Source organism: Mus caroli, chromosome 5 (assembly GCF_900094665.2).
Source record: "Mus caroli chromosome 5, CAROLI_EIJ_v1.1, whole genome shotgun sequence".
NCBI classification, from domain to species: domain Eukaryota; kingdom Metazoa; phylum Chordata; class Mammalia; order Rodentia; family Muridae; genus Mus; species Mus caroli.
The window spans coordinates 112,477,629-112,485,650 of record NC_034574.1 but is presented as its reverse complement, the minus strand read 5'-3'; the positions used below and the strand labels follow the sequence as shown (position 1 = coordinate 112,485,650).

At 46.9% G+C, this 8,022-nt stretch overlaps 1 long non-coding RNA gene across 1 annotated transcript in view; it reads left to right on the top strand.

Moving 5' to 3' along the window:
* LOC110293899 overlaps positions 1-7,756 on the top strand; it is an 8,704-nt gene extending 948 nt beyond the window's left edge. Inside the window, exons 2-3 of the long non-coding RNA XR_002377886.1 lie at positions 6,746-6,887; positions 7,429-7,756. This is a non-coding gene — a long non-coding RNA (uncharacterized LOC110293899). The remainder of the gene's footprint in view (positions 1-6,745; positions 6,888-7,428) is intronic.
* The last annotated feature ends 266 nt before the right edge of the window (positions 7,757-8,022 follow it).

Genomic DNA, 8,022 nt, shown 5'->3' with positions numbered 1-8,022 from the left:
AGGCTGGCCTCGAACTCAGAAATCCACCTGCCTCTGCCTCCCGAGTGCTGGGATTAAAGGCGTGCGCCACCACGCCCGGCGGTGTTAGTTTTTATATTCTCTCCACACCTTTTATTTTTGATCTGTATAATCAAGGTCATAATACCTGGCTACATCCAACTCCTTGTAGCCATCATACAGCTTAGGTCTGAGACACGCCTTCCACTGGAGCGCTGAAAGCTTGTGGTAACAAAGACTCTCTAAGCATTTGCTACTTTCTTGCATCATACCTTGTCCTGATGAGATGATGACTTGTCTGGGTCTTCCTCCGTCCTCCGCTCTTCCTCTTCCTCATTTTTTTCTTCATTCCAGACGGTCTTCTGATGTAGCCCAGGTTGGCCTTGATCTCATGATCCCCCTGTCTCCACTCCTTGAGTGTTAGGATGACAAGGGTGAGTCTCATGTGTGTGTGTGTGTGTGTGTATGTATATATATATATATATATATATATATATATATATATATACACACACATATATATATATATATATATATATATATATATATACACACACATACATACATATACATGTATTATATGTATAAATATTGTGTGTGTATACATACACACACACACACACACATATATATATGTATGTATGCATACTTTTCTTTTGGTAGGTTCTTCATGGTGGGGACCACACATGGTATTTGGCTTGAGTTTGGGAGTCTGCGGCTGGCTTCGTGGAGTGGGAGATGGAGGCTGGGTAGGGAAGGCAAGAACAAAGGCAGCCTGCTGGGTCTTTTCAGAGCCAGCAGTGGGTGCAGGTGCAGTGTCTAACAAAGGCCCCCCCCCCATTCTGAGTGGGGAGGGATGGTTCTGGCCTTTCAGGTGATGATAATGAATGGTAGGCACATGCAAGGGAAGAGAAGCCAAAGAATGGGGGACAAGGCCAGCAGAACTTCAGGGGAAGAGTGGTGACTAATGGGCACGGGGTCTGAAAGGCTCCCTTTTTGAACCTGCCAGGGGAAGCGGCCTATTGCTGGCCTTTTTTTTTCTTCTTGCTCTTTTTCTTTCTCTCTTTCTCTCTCTCTCTCTCTCTTTTTTTTTTCTCCTAATGTAGGGAGGAGGAGAAGGCTTTTATCTACTCCCAGTATTTAGGCATTTCCTGTGATACTGGCTGGATGCCCATGACTGTGTTTTCCCTACCTCTGAACCTCCCTGTGCCTCCTGCGAGCCTGGCAGACAAGGGTTAAGTCCAGGCCCTATGTACATACCTCAGAAATCAGGGGTGCTTCTGTGAGCTGTGCTTGCCTCCCGTGCCAGATCTGATACCTGCCAACCTCAGGTTTTAGCCAGAATCTCAGGGTAGCACTTCGGATGTGTAACAAATGAGGGTCGCTTCCCAGTCAACTCCTGAGTGGGGATGTGATGTGGTCCATCTGTCCCATGTGACCTGCCTTCTAGGTCTGTGGCTGGGATAGAGAAATAACCTAAAGACGTGATTCAAAAAGAAGAGGGCCGGGGATGTAGCTCAGTGGAGGAGTTCTTGCCCAACACAGGAAAGGCCCTGGGTTATATCCACAGCCTCACAAGGAAACCAAAGGAACACAGAAACAACAACAAGAGCCAAAGTGTCAGGAAGAGTGTTGGACTCTGGGGGCTCGGGGTTGGCGAATGACCAGAAGAGCTGTGTGTCTCCTCCATCTTTCTTACTCCTGTTTTGCTTTTCAGTCTGCTCCGGACACATCTGGTTCCTCCCTCTCTGGCTTCTCCCTTCCAGATCCCTAGTGTGGAGGGGAGGTCTGAAACAGATGCTTGCAGCAGTAGAGGAGACACCAGTCTGTCTCCAGACCCCTCCTTGCTACTGGATACAGCGTGATGAGCAGCCTTATCAGTCTGTCCCTTACTTCTGATTTATCTTTTGTGGGCTGGGAGTAAGGTGATTTTCTCCTACCTGGAAGATTCTAAGAGGCAAACATTTCAGTGTGGCCAGGATATTTTTATCTACTTCCTAGGATTTTTTTACTTTTGTTTTTTTGTTTTGTTTTTGTATTTTTGTATTTTTGTATTTTTTTTTTTTTGAGATAGGGTTTCCTTTGTGTAGCCACCAGGCTTTTTAAAAGTTATTATTATTATTTTTTAATCTGAAATTCCAAATGCTCTTAAAACCTCAAACCTGTCATATCCTACAACTTAATGCATACAATCAAGAATAAAAATATTACACAAGACAGCTTCCTATTCAGGGTTACATGGGGACAACAATACATTTTTTTTGTTTAGTTTTGGGTCCCAGTCCCCAAGATAACCAATCTCACCCTGTCTGAGCGAATATTCCAAAAACTGAAAAAAATTCTAAGCTTCCAAACACTTTTGATTCTGAGAATTTCAGATAAGCGGTGCTTGGGGTGTCTTCCGAAGGTCATGTCTCACCTCTAGTCTGTTATTTTCTATAAGGAGCAGCTCCAGGGAATGGGGACCCAAAAGCCCCGGCTGGGAGAAGGAGCCTTGGAACAAGGGTGGTAGAGTGTGTGATACTCAATCGCAGCTCAGCCTGGGGGGGCGTGGCCAAGTTCACAGTTGGGTTCACAGCTGGGTTCATGGCCCTGGTTCTTAAATTGCCCCGCCCCCTCCACCTTGTGCCCCCCCTTTTTTTTTTCAAAAAGGAAATCATTATTGTAGCTGCCAAATCAATATTAAAACCAGGGGCTTATGAGAGGACCTGGCAGGCAGCTCTGGCAATCTTTTTACACTTCTTAATATCGGGGAGAAAAGAGAGTGTCTCTCCTGGGAAGGCCTGCTGAAGCCATGGGGATTCCCCATGGGCTGGTGAACTCCCAGCTTGGGGTCTGAGAGAGTTTACATCTCAACAAAATCAGGAAGGGTAGGAAGAGCCATGCCCTGGCTTCTTGGTTGGAAAGGATGTTCATAAGATGGAGTGGAAATAGAGAATCTTCCAGAAGCCAGCATTACTCAGGGAAAGCAACCCCCAATGCTGTGGTGTTGCGGGGGCCTGGCTTTGCTTGTATGGGTGAGGGAAACCCAGCTCTGTAAACATTCTTGATCGATTTTCCCTTAAAGCCACGCATGTCACTTCCCCCAGACGTCTGAAAGTGCAGCATTTATCCTCAGGGTAAGGAGAGACTCATAAAGGACAAAGTTCCTGCAGTTATCAGTGGGGCAGCGGGACCTGGAAACAACCCAGAAGAGAGGGGACTAAAGCTAGCCAAGAAATGAGAGCCACGTGCCAATGATAGGCATTTAAGATGCTGCTGTGAGCCAGGCGATGGTGGCACACGCCTTTAATCCCAGCACTCTGGAGGTAGAGGCAGAGAGGCAGAGAGAGGCAGAGAGGCAGAGAGGCAGAGAGGCAGAGAGGCAGAGAGAGGCAGAGAGGCAGAGAGGCAGAGAGAGGCAGAGAGGCAGAGAGGCCGAGGCAAAGAGGCAGGCAGATCTGAGTTGGATGCTAGCCTGGTCTACAGAGCAAGTTCCAGGACAGCCAGGGCTGCATAGATGCTATTGTGATTTCTTCTTCCTGGACTCTCCCTTTCCTCCTCTTCCCTCCTTGCTCTTATCCTCTCTCTCCTTGCTTCCTCTCCCCTTCCCCTCCTCTTCCCACTACTTTCCTCTCCCTCCTCCTTCCTCTCCCTCCTCCCACTACTTTTCTCTCTCTTTTCCCTTCTTCCTCTCCTGTCTTCCTTTCTTCTCCTACCTGTTTCTTTCCATAAATATTTGCCAATCACCCCTACTCTGTGGGCATTGTGGATCTCTGTGTGCCGATGCAGATGTTTATGAAGTTAAGAAGTAATAAATACACAATAAAATAAAAGTTTTAAAAGCCAGTTTCGTGGATCTATTATATGATTGCACCCTTGTAAATGCGTGTTTATTTATTCATATACTTGAATAGGCAGTAAAGTGTTTAAAAGGTCAGGCACCAAGATGCCACTGCTTGCCCCTCATGGTGACAGGGCTGTAGATGACTCTCATCACTTCAATTTTCACTTTATCTACGCTGCCGGAGTCACCTGTGGCAAGCCTGTGTTTCTTGTATAATTTCAAGTTTGGAAAGTCAGGACACCCCGTGTGTTGGGCTTTGAGCTTCTCCTTTTGTCTTGTTTCCAGTCACTAGGGGCCTGACTGGATCCTCCTTAGCCACACAATTTCTCTGCTGGTCAAACGTGTCAGGTTGTTACTACCTCAGGGTCTTTGTCCATGCTGTTAGCTCTGCCCAAGTTTCTCTTCCTTGGGTCATTGCTGAATGTCCTTCTGTGAGAAGCCCTCTTGCCAACTTAATAGAAATGAATGTTCCCCACATCCCATAATTGGCTCTTCCTATCGCTTCAACTCTAAAGTTGTCTTGACTCTTGGCTACTTGTTCCTTCTCCTCTTTGCTCACACAGCATATGAGGAGTGTGTGTATTCAGGGACCTTGTGTTCTTGGCTCCTGGAACCAAACCTGGCACTTAACGAGAAACCAGTACATATTTGTTGAATGGACAAATATTCATTTGGGGAATAAATATTAAAAAAGGAAAGGATTTACACTGTTAAAAGACACCTGCCCTTTTTCCTTGGCAGGGACTTGTCAGGACAGGGTGGCCTCTAGCTAAACGTCCCTTCTGCTCTTTCTCAGCCTCTCTTTCCTTTGTGACCTTGCCAGTGACCCTGAGTGGGCTTCAGGGTCACACATTCTCAGACTGCAGAGTGCAAAGTGATCAGCAACCGTGGCCGTGGGTCATGTAGGTGTTTGGTTGGTGTGTGGTCCATGTGCTGTGTGACATCTCTCAGGTCACGTTATCCTTACTGGGAGCAGTTTTCACTGTTGTGTGGGAGGAAGGACCTTTCCACTTTCCCTTCCAAATCAACAGGCAAAGACAACGCCCCACATGCCCCACCCACATCTCTTTTTCCTCATAGATGCCAGGAGCCATATTTAGTTTTTTTGAACCAGGTTAGGGCAGGGGAAGGGGGAGAGGCATGAAGCAAAGTCAAACACCAAGAGCAAGGTCAGTTATATGACATTTGAAGACACTCAACTCAAATTCCTTAGGGCTTGCAGTGGGGGTGAAGACAGTGTATACCCCTGGCTGCTGCACTCAGCCCTGAGGCAGGCCTCCAAGTTACAAGGCAGCAAAATCCCTTCCTTCCTCTCCCTTTTCTTCCCTCAGCTGCCTACTGCATTCCACCCTTCTTCCCCCATCTCCCTCTCCCTCCTTTTCCTTTTGGATTTGTGATTTTTAGAGTCTCACTTTGTAGCCCTGGCTGGATGTGAACACAGGATCTTCTGGCTTCGGCCTCCAAGTGCTAGGGTCACAAGCATGGTAATTCTGGTCCCAGAATTCTCAATGGATACTCTCTTCTGTATCCATCCTGTCAGTTGACTTAGATCCTGAAACTCAGCAATGTGACAGGCCAGCTCAAACCATCTGTCAGGAGTATTTTCCTCAAAGACAGTGGAGGGGAAAGATTTATAGCTTCTGCATGCACTTGTGTGTGTGTGCCCATGTGTGTGCGAGTGTGTGTGCGAGTGTGTGTGTGTATGTGAAGTGCCCTCAGATTCCCCAGAGGTGATTGGGAGCTGCAATGTGGGTGCTGAGGACCAAACTCAAACCCTCTGTAAAGGCAGTAGGTGCTCTTAACTGCTGTCTCACCAACCCCAACAAGGAAGTTTAGAATTTATTTTCTGATCAGCATACTGGAAAGACTCCTTCAGCCCTTGCTCAAAATATATGGTAACCACCAGGCATTCTGCCATCCACCTTTATTTCCAGCATGTGGGAGACAGAGGCAGGTGGATCTCTATGAGTTCAAGGCCAGCCTCACCCAGGTATCCTGTTCTATGCCATTGAAATCCCGTTTCCAAACCCCCCAAAGAAACCAATAAACAAAACAGGAAATTCTAGGACACAAACGATTCTTCCGGCTACAAGAACACTCCACGCCCTGGAGCCTTTTCAGTCGGTTTAACTCCGTCTCTCATATGGAAACGCTACATATGTTTTCAACATGCTGTAATTACTGCTCACTTTGATACGACCATGTGTGAAAACACGCAAAACGTCACCCACCTGGTCAATGTATGTACGATACACACTTATTTTTTATTTATTTATTTTTTTTACCTTGGATTTTGCCTCATATATTTTTATGGCCCTATTATCCAGCCTCAGTCGCAGAGACAATGGGTGGAAACTGTAGCAGGATTCCAGATTTTTTCTCCCTGCTTTCATCTTCCCTACAATTCTGCAGACTCTGAGTACTGGAAAAATAAAAAGCTTTACAGACTAGGGTCTCCTTGCATAGCCCAGTGTGTATCTGTCACCGTGTCACAGAGTCCTTGGGCATCCACAGGAAGTACCACCCCTTGCTACCACCAGGACATGGAAGGGAACTTCTGGAAGCCACCTTCCTGGGAAGTCAGTCCCAGATCTGTCTGTTTTGATTGGGTTATTTCAGGAAGTAGCGGGGTATAAGGTAGGGTAGCCTTAGACTGTGAAATCAACAGACTCAGAGCCAAAATCATGGGGAAGAACTCCAAAGGATGAAGGGTCTGGCATGCATTATCCTTTGACTCAGGCCCTTTGACTAGGTTGACTATTGTTTGTGCTCAGTGTATGCATGTGTGTGTGCATAGGTCTATGCGTGTGCCTGGTGAGTGTGCCTGGATGCCTTTGGAGTCCTGATGTTTGCCCTATCACTCTGCCTAATTTCCTTGAGAGACTCTTTCACTGACCTGGGGTTTGCCATTTTTTCAACCAGACTGGCTGTACAGCAAGACTCTTGAGAGCCCCTGTTTCTGCTGTCCCATCTATGGAATCACAGGCAGGGGTGGCTTTTATGTGGGTCCTGGGATCCAAACCCAGTTTCTGCAGCACCTTATGAAACCTCATTGTGAATGTTCGTGAGTACTTTATTTTCAATTATGCCCTATGTCCTCCTTTACACAGTTACCCCATCTCATCTCCCCAGTGCCCCCTCTGTGGGTTTTAGTCATTACAAAGATGACTCTGGACCATGTCTTTATTTTGGATGAGACTTTGAATGTTTAATTTTTTTTTTTTTTTTTTTTGCCAGTGACTCTCTATGTCGCTCACACTAGTGTCTTTACTAGTGAAGCAGCGATGCATGCACCATGCCTGAATTAGCAGACTTTTTAGGTCAAACTTCCACTCTAGTTTGACATAGACACTCCTCCCCCACCTATGGAGAACCTAGGGCCAAGGGAAATTCCTTTTGCGGAGCAGAAGGTCACAAAGCCGGTCCTGGGGATGCTGGGCTTAGCACTCAGACTTTTTGCTATCAATGGCCATCCTCTCAGCTTCTGATGCCATAAAGTGGGTTTTCTTCTCAGGGTGTGTTAACCCTGGTACATGGGGGGCAAAGGTCACCACACACTGTAAGCCCAGTCAGCTACCATCCCTCTCCCCTCCTTTAGCACGTAGGACGAACTTCAGGACGGCACGATGCCATTATGTCAAAGACTGGCCCACCGCTGCCAGCAGCTTTCAAAGGTTTTGGGGTCTGCAGAGTCCCTGAAGAATTTTGGCTTGAAGCCCTCTTTCTCCTTCGTTTCTGAATCCAATGGTAGATTAGGCGAAATGGAATCCGTATGGTTCTGATTCATTTACACTTAACTCATCAAAATGTTCCTTTTTATGAGCTATTTGATGTCCAGAAAGCCTTTTGAGTAGATTTTATAAGCCTTTTAAAGACTTTTCTCTTAGAAACAGGCGGTTGCATTTTGCCAAGAATAAACAAACTTGAACCTCAGAAGTGCATCGCTTGCCAAGGATCCCAGGGCCAGAGGACAAGCTTATGAAGGCACCCTGTGCTCCTTTTCCAGTCCCCCCTCCCTTTACTGCTCTGGGTCCCACTTCCCTTCACAGTCTCTTTGCAGAGGTTACTATTGCCTTCGGTGAACTTTGACACCCCTCCCCCTCTCCCTCCTCCCACCCAGCATGCCCTGTGGCATTGCTCTCAACATCGGGGGAGCATGGCCCCAGAGTGCTCCCCTCTGTAGCTGTTCTGTGTCCTGC